This window comes from Pleurodeles waltl, chromosome 2_2 (genome assembly GCF_031143425.1).
Source record: "Pleurodeles waltl isolate 20211129_DDA chromosome 2_2, aPleWal1.hap1.20221129, whole genome shotgun sequence".
Taxonomy (NCBI): Eukaryota; Metazoa; Chordata; class Amphibia; order Caudata; family Salamandridae; genus Pleurodeles; species Pleurodeles waltl.
In genome coordinates, this window is record NC_090439.1 from 1,043,144,807 (window position 1) to 1,043,162,681 (window position 17,875).

A 17,875-nucleotide genomic window follows, 5' to 3' on the forward strand; every position below is an offset into this window, starting at 1 on the left:
CCATCTATTAGATGAATTACTTTTGAGAGGGGATTTCTCTGATTTGACTGGGTTCCTACTGTATTTCTTTCAAGTGCCACTTTGTAGGGTATATCTTCCTTAGTCATGCCAAGCCCTTCTGTATATACTTCCAGGATTGTTTCGTGGGAGGGGTCTTTCTTATTCATACTAAGTCAATCTAGACCTTCTAAAGTTGTAAGAGGGTGGAATCTGTTATGGGAAGGGATAGGATCTGATCTGGTTAAAGATGTTCTACTTACTGATTGTGGATTCTTAAAATTAAACCCCACAGGTCTTTGATAAAAAAATCCCAAAGGTAATAGCGTGATTCCTTGAGATGTGGCTTGCCTTGCTCCTAATACGTGGATAATTCTATCCACTAAGTCTGGGGATCTAAATGAAAGAACCACACAATCTCCTTCCAGTGCTTTCTTACTACTTCCTATCCACTTAACTCTTCTGACCATTTTTATGTCATCAAAATGGACCTCCACCATTCCAAAGCCCAAGCGTGTTCCTATCCAGTTGAGAGCCTTGTTCCTCAAAGCCGACCATGATTCCCGCTGATGGTCATCTACAAATGGGACATTAGCCAGGACCACTACATATGGAGTTACCTCCGGAGGGAGATGTAAAAGGTCACTTGGAGTATATATAGGCTTCGAAGATCTTGTTCTACTATATTGACTCCCTATCAAGTTTAACTGAGACTGGGTTATCCCCGCCCTAGGTAGTATATTTTTGCTGACTTTCATGATCTAGCATTTGGTTCTAGTGGAAGTATTTGTACTTTGGTCAAAGGCATTGGGGTCAGGTGTAATTGATTAGGATTTAGTCCTGGTGGTGGTGGTTGTAGTTTTATCAAGGGCTTTGCATTGAAATATAAATCATCTGTCCTATCTTGCGTGGCAGGTTGAATATTACTCTCATAATTTGGAATCAGCAGTGGTGTACTAGAATTTCTTTCGCATAATATATGTCTTCAGTTTGTAAGGACTTTATAAATCCTAGGCCTGCCTCTAGGTTACTCTCCACCACTTTTAAGCACTCTGACAAAGAGTCCAATGAGGCCCCAATAGATGATTTCAGAGTATTTACTAGTTCATGAAGATTTATGAGGAAAGTTCGGGTTGTGTCTCCTGAGTTACTTGAAGTTTTCTTTCAAGATAATTTCTTCAGTGGCTGTCTAACAAGGGTGGTTACTGTGTCTTTCTTTGGCGATTTTTTAAGAGTGTTTTCTACCAATCCTACCACCGGTTTCCTTGGGCGTTTAGCTACAGCGGAAAGATCATCCAGGGTATAAATCATGTTCGAGGTGTCTTGAATACATCCATTTGTGTGCCTTACTTCTATATTCACGACCCCCTGATCACCATGCGTATTAAAATTTATTACCCTAAAAAATAATCACCCCAGGGTCAACAGCTGCCTCATGTAAGGACCAACATTGACTGTTGTGTGATCTATTCCTGTCGCGGGCACCAGGCCTACCCACACAAGTGAGGTATCATTTTTATCGGGAGACTTGGGAGAATGCTGGGTGGAAGGAAATTTGTGGCTCCTCTCAGATTCCAGAACTTTCTGCCACAGAAATGTGAGGAACATGTTTAGCCAAATTTTGAGGTTTGCAAAGGATTCTGGGTAACAGAACCTGGTCAGAGCCCCACAAGTCACCCCATCTTGGATTCCCCTAGGTCTCTAGTTTTAAAAAATGCACAGGTTTGGTAGGTTTCCCTAGGTGCCGGCTGAGCTAGAGACCAAAATCTACAGGTAGGCACTTTGCAAAAAACACCTCTGTTTTCTTTAAAAAAAATGGGATGTGTCCACGTTGCTTTTTGGGGCATTTCCTGTCGCGGGCGCTAGGCCTACCCACACAAGTGAGGTATCATTTTTATCGGGAGACTTGGGGGAACATAGATTAGCAAAACAGGTGTTATTGCCCCTTGTCTTTCTCTACATTTTTAACCACTGCTCCTCAACACCTTATCTTGTGCCCTTTTTGGAAAAACAAAGGTTTTCTTGATAGCTATGTTTTACTCTTTATATTTCAGCAAATGAATTGCTGTATACCCGGTATAGAATGAAAACGCACTCCAGGGTGCAGCTCATTTATTGGCTCTGGGTTCCTCGGGTTCTTGATGAACCTACAAGCCCTATATATCCCCGCAACCAGAGGAGTCCAGCAGACGTAACGGTATATTGCTTTCGATAATCTGACATTGCAGGGAAAGGTTACAGAGTAAAACGTAGAGAAAAATGTATGTTTTCTTCACCTCAATTTCAATATTTTTCTTTTTCAGTTGTTATTTTCTGTAGGAAACCCTTTAGGATCTACACAAATGACCTCTTGCTGAATTCAGAATTTTGTCTACTTTTCAGAAATGTTTAGGTTTCTGGGATCCAGCATTGGTTTCATGCCCATTTCTGTCACTGCCTGGAAGGAGGCTGAAAGCACAAAAAATTGCAAAAATGGGATATGTCCCAGTAAAATGCAAAAAATGGTTTGAAAAATTGTGTTTTCTGATTCAAGTCTGCCTGTTCCTGAAAGCTGGGAAGCTGCTGAGTTTAGCACCGCAAACCCTTTGGTGATGCCATTTTCAGGGGAAAAACCACAAGCCTTCTTCTGCAGCCACTTTTTCCAATTTTTTTGAAAAAAACAAAATATTCACTGTATTTTGGCTAATTTCTTGGCCTCCTTCAGGGGAACCCACAAAGTCTGGGTACCTCTAGAATCCCTGGGATGTTGGAAAAAAAGGACGCACATTTGGCTTGGTTAGCTTATGTGGACAAAACGTTATGAGGGCCTAAGCGCAAACTGCCCCAAATAGGCAAAAAAAGGCCTGGCACAGGAGGGGGAAAAGGCCTGGCAGCGCAGGGTTTAAGTTAAGCCCGCCTGTTCTGTGCCAAGCTACCAGGGGGTGAGCACAGGTTAATTTAGGATGTGTTTCTGATTTACCCTGACTAGGTTTGTTTTTCCTACTTGGATAGGGTGCGTACCTCTGCTAAACATAAACCCAATTTCTAACCATACCTCTTCTGACAGGAGAGACAGTAGTTGCTATTCAACCGACTTTTGTTCAGACCACAGGGACCCAAGTGGGAAAGGAGAGAATGCAAGCAATATCCAGCCATGTCACTAATTTCTTCTGGTTTCTTGAGACCTGTAGAAGGTGACAGATCAGCATCCACCTGGAGGCCAGCTTTTAAGGTAGGTTTTTTTGCTGCTCTGATGACAAAACAGTGAATACCCATGATACAACACCGGCATCGTCTCTAATGGCATGTTACGGAAGATGATACATCGCAAATACAGTTAGGAATTAAAGAGGAATCCTGCCTCAACTCATTTCACCATGAATGTAACTTGACGACCACAACCAGCATTCAATAAATGCAAATTCTGGCACCCTGCTGCCCTTCCACATCACTCCTAAAATACCATCCCCATCCCATTCCATGTTATGAGAAAAACGTGACACCCAGTTTCCTAACACTGCCTCCACATAATTAACAAAAAACAAATATTGGGCTTCCTACTGCCTTTTCCACCATACTCCAAAACCTCTATGCCCTACCCACACAAAGTCACAATGTTTGCTTTTAATTGGAGCAGAGATCAGATGTGGGCCGACAGACTCCTGTGAGGGATCAGCTGTTTGCCTTGCCTCTAACAAGGCAGTTGCCTTTCTCTTGCCTCTCTTGGTTCTGTGGGGAATCACAAAAAGTATGAGAAGGCGGGTGAGATGAAAGACTTGCACATATCATTCCTACTCTTCACTCAGATCCCTGTCAACCCCGGCAAGCAGGGGGAATGTCAGAGAAGCAAGCAATTCCAAAAGTGAAGTGACAGCAGTGGATAAACAATGTTTGCATTTCTACTGATGTCACAGTTGTAGCAATGAAGAAAGGATCCAGTATTTATGCCAATGGCTCTCAGTGTAGGCTGAGGATATTGAATATGAAATATTGGCAGTTGACTATATTGTGACCAGAATATTGAGGGACAAAATATTGAAGGGTAAGATTGTATACATTTTCAATATCTAACATCCCATATATGTACCTTGGTGATATATTTATATATCTTTAAGGTTCACAGATATGCAGTTAAGCATAGTAACTCCTCTTCAATATTTTGTCTTTGTTATTGTGGTCATGATATTTCAGATTCGATATCCTCTGGCTCCCAATACACAAAGATACTTAGTTTAATCTCCTCACTCACATTCAAGGCACTATGCAAAATAAATCATATTCATAGGTTGGGCCTTCTCATACTTAGCTGCTAAAACATTGGGGGGCAGATTTATCAATTTTTCATTCAGGCACTGCAGCTAGTCACCGTGCTTTGCTGCACTGCATGAAAGGGCAAATAATGCACCACATTTAACATTATATGGCGCATTCTTGTCCTTTCCTAGCACTGGTGTACTTTTGGCTGCCTAGCAACCAAAGCAGGCATTCTTGTGTCATGTTGCAAGGGTGCCTGCACTGTAGGCAGGATTGATTTTGTGCTGGAAGGGACAGCTTTCTGCACCAAAAATGTTAAGAGGCATTTTGCTTTTTCTATGTGTGCTGCAGAATGCAGCACACATAGAAACAGGAAGAAACAATGAGAAATAAAGATATTTCTCCTTTTTACGCCTCAACTGAGGAGGCATAGCATTTTGACACATTAGCAGGTCTACCAATAATGATAAATCTGGAAATGCACCAAAATCCATGGGTGGATATGTGGGATCACCTACCCTCCACCAATGGAATGCTTCCTAGGGCAGAGTAACACAATGCAGTGATTTTCACTGCCTTCCCTTTCTCTAGATTTATCAAGCCTTGCAGGGCTATGCAATCTGGCCTTGTGTGGCTTGAGAAATCTCACTAAGGCTTTGTGTCACCTCACCTCTTCTTGAATTCACAAGAGATGGAGACCTGGCTATTCACCATGCCCTAGGCTGGGCCAGACACTCACACAAGCTGGGAGCTAGGATACCATTATGGATGATACTGCACTTTAAAAATACACATAAGATAAAAAATACACATTATATAAGATATTCCCTACTAGAGTGGGGGCATCCTATGAGATCCATGTGTGACATAAATACTCTAGTGTCACACAATGTCACACAATATTTTTTTTTTCATTGTAATATCACAACTCATGTTGCTGGCTAACAGTACAAAAAACACACATTCTTGTGCACCTGCATCTGTCACTTTACCCATCAAAAGGAAACATAGATTCTCAGTTTCTCTCCATTATGTTTTATGTATTATGTTTATGTAGATGACTTTTTCCTCTCAGCAAAATGCGCAGAATATGTGTAATGATTTCCAACATGGCTGCCGGGGTGAGGCCAGGACAAGCAGAGAGTGACACACCAGTCTCCCACTATGACGTAGACTGAAAAACTGATACCGTGTTGGAGCTGTGTGGAGAAGGACACCAATTAAACACTGCATGAAATCCAGAGGGATGCACTGAAAGAAGAAAGTGACAGCAGAGTATTGAGGAAGTGGATTAACTGGCCGAAGTATCCCAGAAAGATAGCAAGAGTATACACACAGCACTGAACTCCCAGGCAGTTCTCATGATGGATAATCAACAGGCTCAGGACATCGTCATACTGAAGCTCAGTAGTACACTGGTGCATACCTAATGTACCTAGTTCTGTGCTTCAGAAGTATCAGGCAGGGTAGGATCCAGTATTTTTCCTCAAAAACTTTGAGAGGGTTACTTCCACTGCCACATGGCCACACAAGCAGTGGGGTCAAGCTATTGCTTCCCTATTGCCTGGTGAACTCCAGTCCACCTACCTTGCTGCCTATCCATCAGGCATGACTTCTTATGAGTAGATTAAAGAAACCATTGTGGAAGGCTTAGGGTATGACACTGAATACTACAGGACTCACTTCAGGAAGGGAAAGTAGACCTCCAGTGACAATCCTAGCACATTGTTCTATAGGATACAGTACTTGGGCAATCAATGGGTTAAGCCCAGTTCTTCCACCATGGAGGAAGTGGTGGAGAAAGTATTCCTCAAAAAATGTCTTGATGCCCCCCCAGCATCTACACATGGCTGGGTCAGACAACATCCAAATGTCACAGTTTTCAGGGCCTAAGATTTAGCGTGTGCCTACCATGGGTCCCTGGAGTTCTAGGAGTCCATTCTGAAAACCTATTCCCCAATGCTTCCTTCATGGAAAGGTCCGGCTAAGCCTCTGTGACGTCCTTACCCAGAACAGAGAAGTCCCATGAAAGTGCCAGGGAAAGATATATAACAGAGTCCCCAATGTTTTCAGTGTGGGCAGTGGGGCCCTATAGAGGGAAGTTGTCCCCAGAGAATACCTGGTCTAGAGCCCATGGCCATAGGCTAAGGGAGAGTTTCCTTTGTATGAATGGGAACCCCAATCCTACTGTATCAATATCTTCCTCAATGGAAAACCCGTCAAAGCCCTTGGGGGTTTGGGGTGTGTCTATTCAGTAGTCCTCCAATATTTAGTTCAACCTCTCCTGGACAACCATGGAGTTGTCTCCATTACTTGTGTCCATGTGGATAGCAAACTCTATCCAGTAGTTAAGGTACGGATGCAGTGTAGGGAGGACACAGAACAACTCAAAGAAGGAGTAGTGCCACTTAATAGAGGAGTTTATAGTGGGGATGGACTGTAGCATGTTTCCATTGATGATTCAGCTGGGTCTGCTGAGTTACAGGACATCCCTTTCCACAGTGAGGAAATAGTTGAGGGTAAGGACAAACAGAAAATATTAAGGGCCAAAAAATGAATAATTAGATATATTTAGTAACAAATAAGGCTAATGCCTCTTCCTTCTTTTTCTCAACAGATAACAAGTGGGAACACCAGCACAGTTTCAGGCCAGCCCAGAGGGAAGACACCAACTTAGGTCCTGACCTGGGCTTATGCTGCAACAGATATTCCTGCCAGGTAGGCCCTTTTTTGTTTATTAAACAGGGCTTGTTGTATCTGGGACTTAATATGAATGGATAAAAGACATCACAACTGATTGGTCCACTTTCCTTCCATGGACAGGTATCACAACTGGCCCATTTGGAGAAAAGACAGAGGAGTGTCTCCTATGAAAGTTCTACTGGCCTTTTCAGATGTTTAGAAACTTTGCACCAGTTGTGAAAGATATCAACTTGTCAACACCCCAGTTGGATGAAGGGTTCCCCTGACAGCCCTCCCGATCATTGAAGGTCTCTTTTCCAGGGTGGGGATAGATTTAGTGGGCCCTCAGCTTCTCTCCTCAAAAGGGTATATACTGGTATTACTTGATTATGTGACACGATATCCCGAAGCGATAGCTCTTACCAGTATGACCTTGCCATTGGTAGCCCAGGACATGGTGGAATTCTTTTCTAGGGTTGGATTCCCCAAGAAACATCTGACAGATCACGGGATCCCCTTTAAACAATGGTTAGTGTCTCAAATATGTAAGGTTTTAGATACTCAGCAGATACGCACCTTAGAGTACCGCCTACAGACAGACAGGTTAGTGGAAAGGTACAACCGAATGATTAAGACCATGTTAAAGAAGCTAGTGGCAAACACTGTAAGAGAATGGGACAGAAAACTGCTGTTAGTTACGTTTGCTATCCATATTCATGCTCAAAGCTTGATGGGGCATTTACCCTTTGAGCTTGTCTTTGGTCGACAGCAACTATCCCTATTGGACAAGGCAGGCAAACATAGGGATAGGGAGGAAAACGATAGCCAGGAGCTGTTGTGGTATGCATCCTCAAAAAGTAATATATCCAGGCCTTGTGGGAAGAAGTGAGGCTGAATATGGAAAAAGCCCAAGCAAAACAGAAAAGGGATATGATAAAAGTAGCTGGGTTTGAAAACTAACTGTAGGGGGTAAGGCCCTAGAGTTACTGCCTACATCCGAGAACAAACCACTAGCTTATGGCCAGGTCTTTTTGAGGTCCTGGCACATGTCACTCCAGCCACATACAAGATAGCAGTTCCCCATAAAGCGCATGAGGGCCAAATATACAACATCAACCTGCTAAAACAGTAGGAGGGGCCGATCCTTTTGGATGTAAATCAAAACCTCGCACTGATGGTTACCACAACCCAATCCACCCCTGGAGATTAACTTTGCATCCAACCACGGAGATGGAGGGCATAGATGACCTTCCCATAGGCACACATCTCATGGGGAATCAGTAGGACGAACTGAAAAGGCTCCTACAAGAGTATACTTCCATGTTCTCATGAGCACCTAGAAGGACCACCTGGTGAAACATAATATCAACACTGAAACACATAAGGTGGTTGGGCTGCATCCTTATAGGATCCAGAAGGCCCACTGAGCAGTGGTAGAGAATGAGGCGGCCTAGATGTTAGAGGATGGGAAATCAAGCCTTCACATGGTGCCTGGTCCGTTCCCAGGACTTGTGCGTCATTCTCTGTAGTCCTGGTGCCCAAACCAAACAGATATCTTAGGTTCTATATAGACTTGAGAAAGTGCAATGCTATTCCAGATTTGACACCTATCCGGTATCCCAGGTCAATGAACTGACTGAGAAGTAGAGGAAAGCAAATTACGTGGCAACATTAGAAAAGATATTGGCAAATATTTCTTATGGAAAATGGCAAGGAAAAGACCACTTTTTACACAAACCCGGGCCTGTACCAGTTTAGAATGAGGCCTTTTCGACTTCATGGAGCCCCAGCAACATTTCAGCGCCCAATGGACTGGGTCCTTGGGCCCCATGTGGAGTATACTGCAGCATGCTTGGATGAAACTGTCATCTATAGTTCTTTTTGGCAATTATATTTGCAACATTTGCAGGCTGTGTTCTCTGCCCTGCGAGGTGCCAATTTGTCGGCAAATCCTCTGAAGTGTGTATTTGCCAGAGACGCAATAGACTATCTTTACTATTCTATACAAAGGGGTATGGTGCATCCGCAAATCAATAAAGTCCAAGCGATCGGGGAAATAACCTGCCCACTCACTAAAAAAAGTAGTTCGCTCATTTTTAGGACTTGTGGGCTGTTACAGACTGTTCATTCCTCAATATGTCTAACTGGCATTGCCCGTCACTGACCTCCTGAAAAAGGCACAGCCCTCAAAAATTTATAATTGGAGTCCTGAGCATCAGCAGTTTTTTGATGATTTGAAAACTGTATTGTGTGAAAAACCTGTACTATCATGTACTGATTTTGCGGGGCCATTTGTGTTACAGAAAGATATTTCAGGTATGGTCCTAGGTGATGTCCTACCCCATGCTGATCCTCACAGCCAGTTGCACCCCATGGTGTTCATCAGCCGAAAGTTACTGCCTGGAGAACTTACAATATAATGGTAATGCCCGGCAATCAAATGGGCCATGGAGACGTTATAACACTACCTGTTAGGTCACTTCATCTGTTTTCCTTCCAGGTGCATCATCAGGCGGAACTTCTCTTGCCACATGTGGACTATCTCTCCCTGGATGCCTCTTTCTGTTGGCATTTTGTTGGGATGGGTTGTGGTAACCTTTCCCATGGGTTGTGCTTTCCCATGGAGCTGTGGCTTAAGGCAAGTCCTGGTCTCCCTGCTATGGGCACGCCTTAAAGGGGTGGTGTTGGTTGAGATTTGCCAATAAAGTGGCAGGTCACCACAAGGGTGAATTGGTCACACGTCCTTATCATTCAGTTTTCCTGAGCGTTGGCACCAATAAAGCTGGGCTACAGAGGGATTACGTTTACACATTGGTTTCCTCTTATCACTAACACTGGTTGGGATGGTGACAGGAGCACCTATTATAAAAACACATTACTCAGAAGAGTTTTCATTTTTTAATCTTCCAGGAATTATCCTTCTCCCAACTCGGAAGGCGTCGAATGGAGTGAGCAGTATGCGCATTAGGAAGAAAGAGACCCTTAACCAGTATTAAGGCCTATTGTTTAACAAGACAACAGTGTGACTAACTGCTACAAACACTGCCTAAGTGTCAATAAACAACATCAGTGCCTCACCTGATGGCCAGTCGTGTTTGACATATACACTTCAATATGCTTGCGACATGTTACAATATGCATTTTAGTTTGTTTATTTTCATACTCTAGGTTCCACCGTTTTCTGATACCATTTTATAATTAAGTTCTAATTTCATCATTTAAATATATGATTTTCTAACCAATTCATCATGTATTACACAATGGTTATTTCATTTTTAGGAACCTGTGGCAATAATGTTTGAACCATCATCTATCAAAACTTGTTTCATTGAAGTGCTTTCATGTTTCTTTTCATGTGACACTAATCCCCAATAGTAATTGCTGGGTGCATTAATTCAATGACCTAAAGTGCCAGAGAATATTAAAAACAAAATGCATCATCCAATTGTGCAATACATATTTGACAAAGTACAATTTGGTAAAGTGCAGTTTGATGAAGTGGTTTAGCCTCATGATTAATCAACTATCATTTATGCCACATTTACATACTACTCATCATTCAATACCAATTCATTATTAAAATTATTCCTTACAATTATTTCATAGATTAGTTATATAAAAGACTGAAGCATTTGTTTTCATTCTGTCACTTAATCAATCCACCTGTCAGGAAAAACTTCAATTTTTTATGTGATAATAAACCATAAAATGTATTTCATGATTCTTGCCAGTGGCAGTGCAAAGAATATTGAATGTACTTCACAAGTGGACATGTAATTCTGTATCACTAATATGGCCCCATGGAGCTTATGTTTCTATCATCAAAATCAGTCTGGTCTCCTCAGTTTCAATTCTCTATCCCCTCCTCCGGGATGTATTCTTGTAAGTTGTATGCCATATTATTTGAACACTGTCAATTAACTTTGATGAGTCTCCATGAAATGATTAGGCCTGGGTAGAACTGGCGGAGTTTTGCTCCGCAGGTTCCATAAAAACTCAGCGCGATTCCACGGAGCTTTGTACTTCTTTAAAAAAACTGAAAACGGTATGCCTAAACTTGCATACAGACAACTGGATAGAAGTGGGAAACTCTAACTTGCCACATAAGCAGGGGTACTTTTTGTCCCTGACTTTCTCTGCTCAGGTTAAATGTGTCCATTTTTTATCCTCCTGGGCTTTTTCTCTCATATGAAGTTATCACATGTGGCTATGGAACAGTGCACTATTCACTCAGTTCCATCACCACAGCCATCTGTAAGCCCCCCCCCAAGACCCATGGCTGAAATGAACAGAGCCCAGTGCACCCCATCAGCGCTGTGGGCCTAGCACAGACTCTGGCATGGAGTAAAACTGGACCTACTCCATACACCCTAAATACCACTGGCAAACAACCCTAGGCTGCCTCTTACCTGTGTACCAAGGGCAGGCAAGCTGCTCAAACATTCAAACACCGGGAGTAGCCCGCTTAGTCAACCTAGACCCCGCAGATGATTTCCTTCAAATGACCATATCTGTGAAATTGACACCATGATCCACTGGGTATATTGCTATATTGTAGGTTCCGAGAAACATGCAGAGCTGTAAATGCTGTTTTCCCAACCTAAACCCGACGGTTAAGGTGTTGTCTGTGATGATCAATAACCCATCCCCGAGGGTGGTATCTCAACTACATGAAGCTGTGCACTGACAGAAGCACCTGCAGTTATTTATCCCCTATGCTTAGAAATGGACGCAGTCATAGAAGAACTCCACACAGATAAAAATGGATGTCTTGTTGCTCACTCACAGGTATTCTATCATCCAACTAGTTGTTCCAGCTGATATAAATGAAGCTCCAACATCATGTCTTATATATGACACAGGTAAGGGTTGAGTTGTCATTCTTATGTAATAACAAGTAGCAGATGCAGCGCTCAGGATGCTGGATTTATCCGTTTGGGAAAGCCATTTCCTACTTGTTGATTTTTTGCCAGGGACATCCAGGCACTAAAAGAGATCAACGGGAACATTAACGTTGCCTCTCCACAGAGTCTACTCACCAGCACTGACCCTGGGTGTCTCCGTAGTGTCCCCCTTGCATCAGCCCTAGATGTCCGCTCACTGCTAGAAGTGTAAGTGCAGTAGGTAAATCCTGTGCAGGGGCACATTATGCTTCACACATCCAATGAACATTCCCCATGCCGATGACAAGCCATGTTACAGCATTGTGGAACCCTAACAGCTAATTGATAACTGATAGGAACTCCCTTAGCCAATCAAAGTCTACAGGGCCACTATCAACCCAGTATTTTGAACATGATTTGCCATTTATACAACTATGTTTTTTGTCTCTGATTGGGTACCAATATTTTGAGACGCAGTAAAATCTGGCCCGCTCATCGCGCTATACAGAGAACTGATCCTGCGTCTATGGAGAAAAATAGATAATGAGTTTTAATCTCAAAGAACAAACTGTCCAAATGTGGTCATCATAAAGGATGGACAATAAACTTCACTATGCAGCGATTGGCTGAGTTTTTGTCGAACTCCACTCCCCAATAGGAGCGGCATATTGTTGTGGGCATACTAGCACAACCAAGAACTCAGTTACAGTAAGGTGCTGTTGCTTGCAACATTCAGACTTATTTGGGTATATTTATTACATCCTCGAATATCAAGTTTTCAATAACCAGTGTTTGTTGAATGCCTCATTTATTATAACCAATGCTTGCTGATTATACACATTGTATTCCACCTGCTAAACTTGTGCCAACTGTAACTGCCAAAACATGTGCTCTTCACAATGTGATCTGAATTGAACATACACCACAATCAGGAGGATAATTCCTAATTTCCTTTACAAGCAACCAACTGCCTTTCCACCTGCTCTAACTGTAACTGCCAAAGCATGTGCTCTTCACAATGTGATCTGTATTGAACATGTGCCACAATCCAGAAGATAATTTCTAATTTCCTTAACAAATAAACAACTGTCAAGTTCCTTGTCCTGCAGTCTGCATCCAGGGGAGTTCCAGTGCAAGTCAAGTTCCTTGTCCCCAGCCTGCCTCCAGTTAAGTTCCAGTGTTTCTCATTCTCTGACCAACTTCCAGTCAAATTCAAGCATTTCTCGTCCTCCAAAAAGCCTCCAGTCAAGAATTGGCGATCCTCACCCTCCGGTTGGCTTCCTGTGGAGTCCCAGCTCTCCTCTTCCGTCTTCTGCCTATGATCCTGTATTTCCTGTATAAGAGAGAAAATAAGAAAGGTGAAAAACCCCAGTTTGGGTTCTTCTGAAATTTTCAAGCAAGTAACTTAATTTCAAGGTAAAGAAACATTAATCGCTTAAATGAAACAAAAAAGTGCTCTGTCTTTTAAATAATGTATGACAATAAGAAACTAAAGTGATTTATCATTTGGGTGAGAATCCAAAATACTGCTAAACAGACATTGAGGAAAGATGTGTTTTGTGTAACAAGCTCTTCCCTGAGAATTAGGAGACCGGAAATAGAGCAAGGTTTTCATAACTATTATTGGCAAGAGATTATGCAAGAACACAAAGAAACCCTTCAATCAAGTTGATTGTTTTTGAGTTCGGACATTGCATCAGAGACTCTGAGAGTATTGTAAAAAAAGGAAGAGACTTGTTCAGTCTTATAGAAACATATGCACAATGTGTGAACAAAAACTGACATTTTTAAATTGAATGTATTTATGAAGTAATTCTCTTACAGCCCAGAATCTTAAAAACCAAGAACATAGTATTTTGAGAAATCAAAAGTCCTGACGCCCACCACAACATGCAGTCCAGTGTCCAGCAGTCTGATTCTGCAATCCATAAAGCAGAAGCTGGTATTTTCTCTTTTTCTGTTCCCAAAACCTCCTTCCTCTTGAGAACATGCGAGGGGGCAATGTATTCTTCATCGCAGTAACGTTAGTCCTCACCGGGATTGGGGAATGTCATTGCCCCATCAGAACGCCTGGAATTCAGGTGAGTGGCTCGCACAGAACACATAACTCCGCAAACTCAGCTGACGGAGTAGAGATTACCACCACCCCTAGAAATGATTGGCCTTTGGGTGGTTTCTAGTACAGTTTTTATCTCTACTATGTGTTGTGAAATCCTTACTTTCAATTTCTTAACAGTTTTAGGACATAAGCTACAAACTCAGTGTTGTATGTTATTCTTTCTTTTATCTTGATTTTTAGCACTTTAAAGGTTTTATATTTTTTTGTATTCTGGCTATATTTTTATGCTTGACAAACAGCATGTTCCATTAATCCATTTATCCAAATTATTCAATCATTCAATGGAGTTTCTCTCAGAGTTGTAAAAACTATGGCCCTCATTATGACATTGGCGGTAAATGCTGCTTACCGCCACGGTGACAGCCGCCAACATACCACTGCAGTGGCAAATATCCGTTCGCCATATTACGACACACACACACCAATCTGACAGAATACTGCTACATACACAAATCCGCCATCCCAAAGGTCAGTGCTAAAGTGGCGGTACCAACACCCGTACCGTTACGCCAACAAAACCACGCCCAATACATGACCCACGAATCACCACGACGGACATTCAACAGCGGTAAGCCATTGGCGGTACACACCGGCGCACTAAGAATGGACACCCAAATACTAAACTGCACAACATGGGCCAATACCAAAAACACACACCTGACACTCATACACACAACACACCCACCCACCCACAGCACTATAAAACACACACCCACATCACCCACAACCCTCTACAAATACAAATGATTGCCACCAGACCGACACGAAGACCACTGTAACAACTAGACACACACACCACATACACCCATACATCCCTCATGCACCCCACTATGCACACCCAACCACAGTACCCAACACCCACACACTTACACACACCACACAACACCCATGTCCCCACAAAGGCATCCTGTTTCACAGATGAGGAGTTGAGGGTCATGGGGGAAGAAATAGGGTCGAGCCACAGCTGTTTGGAGCATAGGTACAGTATATATTCATTGCCAGGAAGGTGCAGCTATGGTGGAGAATCGTGGACAGGGTGAACACCGTGGGACAGCATCCAAGAACAAGGGACGACATCAGTAAGAGGTGGAACGACCTACGGGGGACGGTACATTTCATAGCTGTAAGGCACCAGCTCACCATACAGAGGACTGGCCGTGGACCCCCACCTCCTCCCCCACAGCTCACAGCGTGGGAGGAGCAAGTCTTGGCAATACTGCATCCTGAGGGACTCTCTGGAGTTGCCGGAGGACTGGACACTGGTGAGTCAATATTTATTACTTATCAACCTCCACACCTGCACTCCATTTCACATCCTCACCCTCACTCCCATCATTCCACTCCATCCACACACTGCATCTACACATACGACTAACCCCAATGCCCAGCCCTGCGTGCAATACCAATGCATGGACAGCCCTGCATGGACACCCATCACTAAAGCATGCACAGCATAGGGGAACTAACAATCCCACAATACATCAACATACACAAACCAAGGTGGCAGTGCAACAGCAACAATAGAGGGTGGGCTAGGGATGTACAATATGTCACAGGCATGAAACATAATACATCACTTACATCCCCACAGGTGCCTCAGCAAATGTCAGCGGAGAGAAGGTGCCACAACAAACCAGTCCCCCAACATAAGATGCCCCCAGTGATGACAGTAACTCTGGACTTTAGGATCTGGATCAACAACTTATCCCACCATGAACCACTGGACAGTCAGTCACCCCAGTTCACTCACAGTCCATGACAGAACCTCACCATCAGTATCTAACACCACAGCACCCACCCAGCATCCCCACACCTCTGTCCCCAGGACACGTCAATCAACAGTGTGCCCACTTGTACAGGGAACCCAGGCCACACCTCACACCCAAGACAATCAGGGACCTGGGGTCAGTGGCAGTGGGCACACCATTCAGGGGGCAGAGGCACAGGGGAACAGGGGCAATGGGAGTAACACTGTGCGCCAGGGGCAGGACAGGCCCAGGAAACCGACTCACCAAGAGCCTGGTTGCCTACCAACAATCCCAGGACATGATGGGCCAGATCCTTGACAACATGCAGGAGAACAAGCGGCTGCAGGAGGAACACCATCTGGAGATCAGACTTGCAGGACTTGCAGGCTCTCAACACCACCATGATCTCCATAGCAGGAGTGCTGGCAGACATGGCCAACATCATGAGGGAATTGACCAGCCCACCTCCTCCACTGCAGCTAGTGGGCAGGAGGCCCTGGCACAGGACCCACAGGCCACCAGCACCCTTCTCCCTGCAGAAGGTGAACCAACCCGCAAACGTTCCCTGCAACCCAGACAGAAGCCAGAGACTCTTGCCAAGACCAAGACCACTCTCAGAACCACTCCAACTCCCACCGACCACGCACGCAACCTAGGATTCATCTTGGACCCCTCACTATCCATGACCCAGCAAGTCAACTCCATCTCCCCCTCCTGCTTCAACACCCTCTGCATGCTTCGACAGATCTACAAATGGATACCCACCGAAACCAGAAGAACAGTCACCCAAGCTCTCGTAAGCAGCAAGCTGGACTACAGCAATAACTTCTATGCAGGAACCACGGCCAAACTCCAGAAGAGGCTGCAACGCATCCAGGACACCTCTGCATGCCTCATCCTGGACATCCCCTGCCACTGCCACATCACAGACCACCTCATCCTCACTGTCCTCAGGGCTCAGGGTCCACTGCTGCCACAGGGGCATCTGCCATCTCCTCCTCCTTCAGAAAAGGCACATGTCGTCTGAGGGCCAGGTTGTGCAACATGCAGCATGCCACTACTATCTGGCAGTCCTTTCCGGGTGAATAGCACAGTGATGCACCTGTCAGATGGAGGCATCTGAACCTGGCCTTCAGAAGGCCAAAGGTCATTTCGATTATTCTTCTGGTTCGCCCATGTGCCTCATTATAACAGTTCTCAGCCCCTGTCCTGGCATTCCTCACAGGGGTCAGGAGCCATGATAGATTTGGGTAGCAAGAGTAACCTGCAAGTATTGAGGGACAAACATTAGCCTAACACAATGCTATGGGGAATAACACCTGAAGGTAAAAACTGACACACAGTGGGTGGTTACTCTGGCTCACCTATTAGCCTCTGTAGTTGGTCCATCACATTTGGGATGCTGCTATTCTTCAGCACGATTGAGAACATTGGCTGTGACATTCCTGCTGCCAAGCCCACTGTCACTTGGAAAGAACCAGTTGCCAGGAAATGGAGCACTGATAGCACTTGCATAAGACGGGGGATCCAAGTGGGATGATGGATGGCTGATCAGGTCAGGCTCCAATTGGGCACACAGCTCTGTGATTGTGGCCCTGTCCAGTCTATAGGTGAGTATAATGTGCCAGTCCTCCAGCGTAGCCAAGTCCTCAAGGGGTCTGTACACGGGGGTTGTCTCCTCCTCCTATTCATTCACAGCGGTAGGTATCTAAGGGACACAAGAGGGAGTAGGCTGCCACATTTGAACAATGGAACCACCACCTCAGTGTACATACAGCATCAATGTGATAGAACAGTGGGAATGGCAATGTATGTGCAATTTTAAGCAATGACACAGTTATGGTTTATCTGATCATTGTCCACCACCTTGAAATGGCGACAGCCTGTCCTGTATCTTGGGACAGGTGGAAGTGAGGTAACTCTGCCGACCTTGGGCGGCGAGGTGGAAGGCAGTCTTGCGCCACCGTTCAATTCCTCATTGGCTAATATGTCGCTCTACGGAGTACACTGGAAAATGGAGATCAGCACCAACGGTGACGGTGTACACTGCTGCGGACGTGACTGCCATTTTCTATCCAAATCCTCACTTGTCTCCTGACTTTCCACAGGACGGCACCTACACTGCGTGTGCAGCTGTGACCTGTGTCTGGAACCTACCATGGCCCGTGTGACCAGGAAAAGAGCCCCTATCTTCACTTTGGAGGAATTGGAGC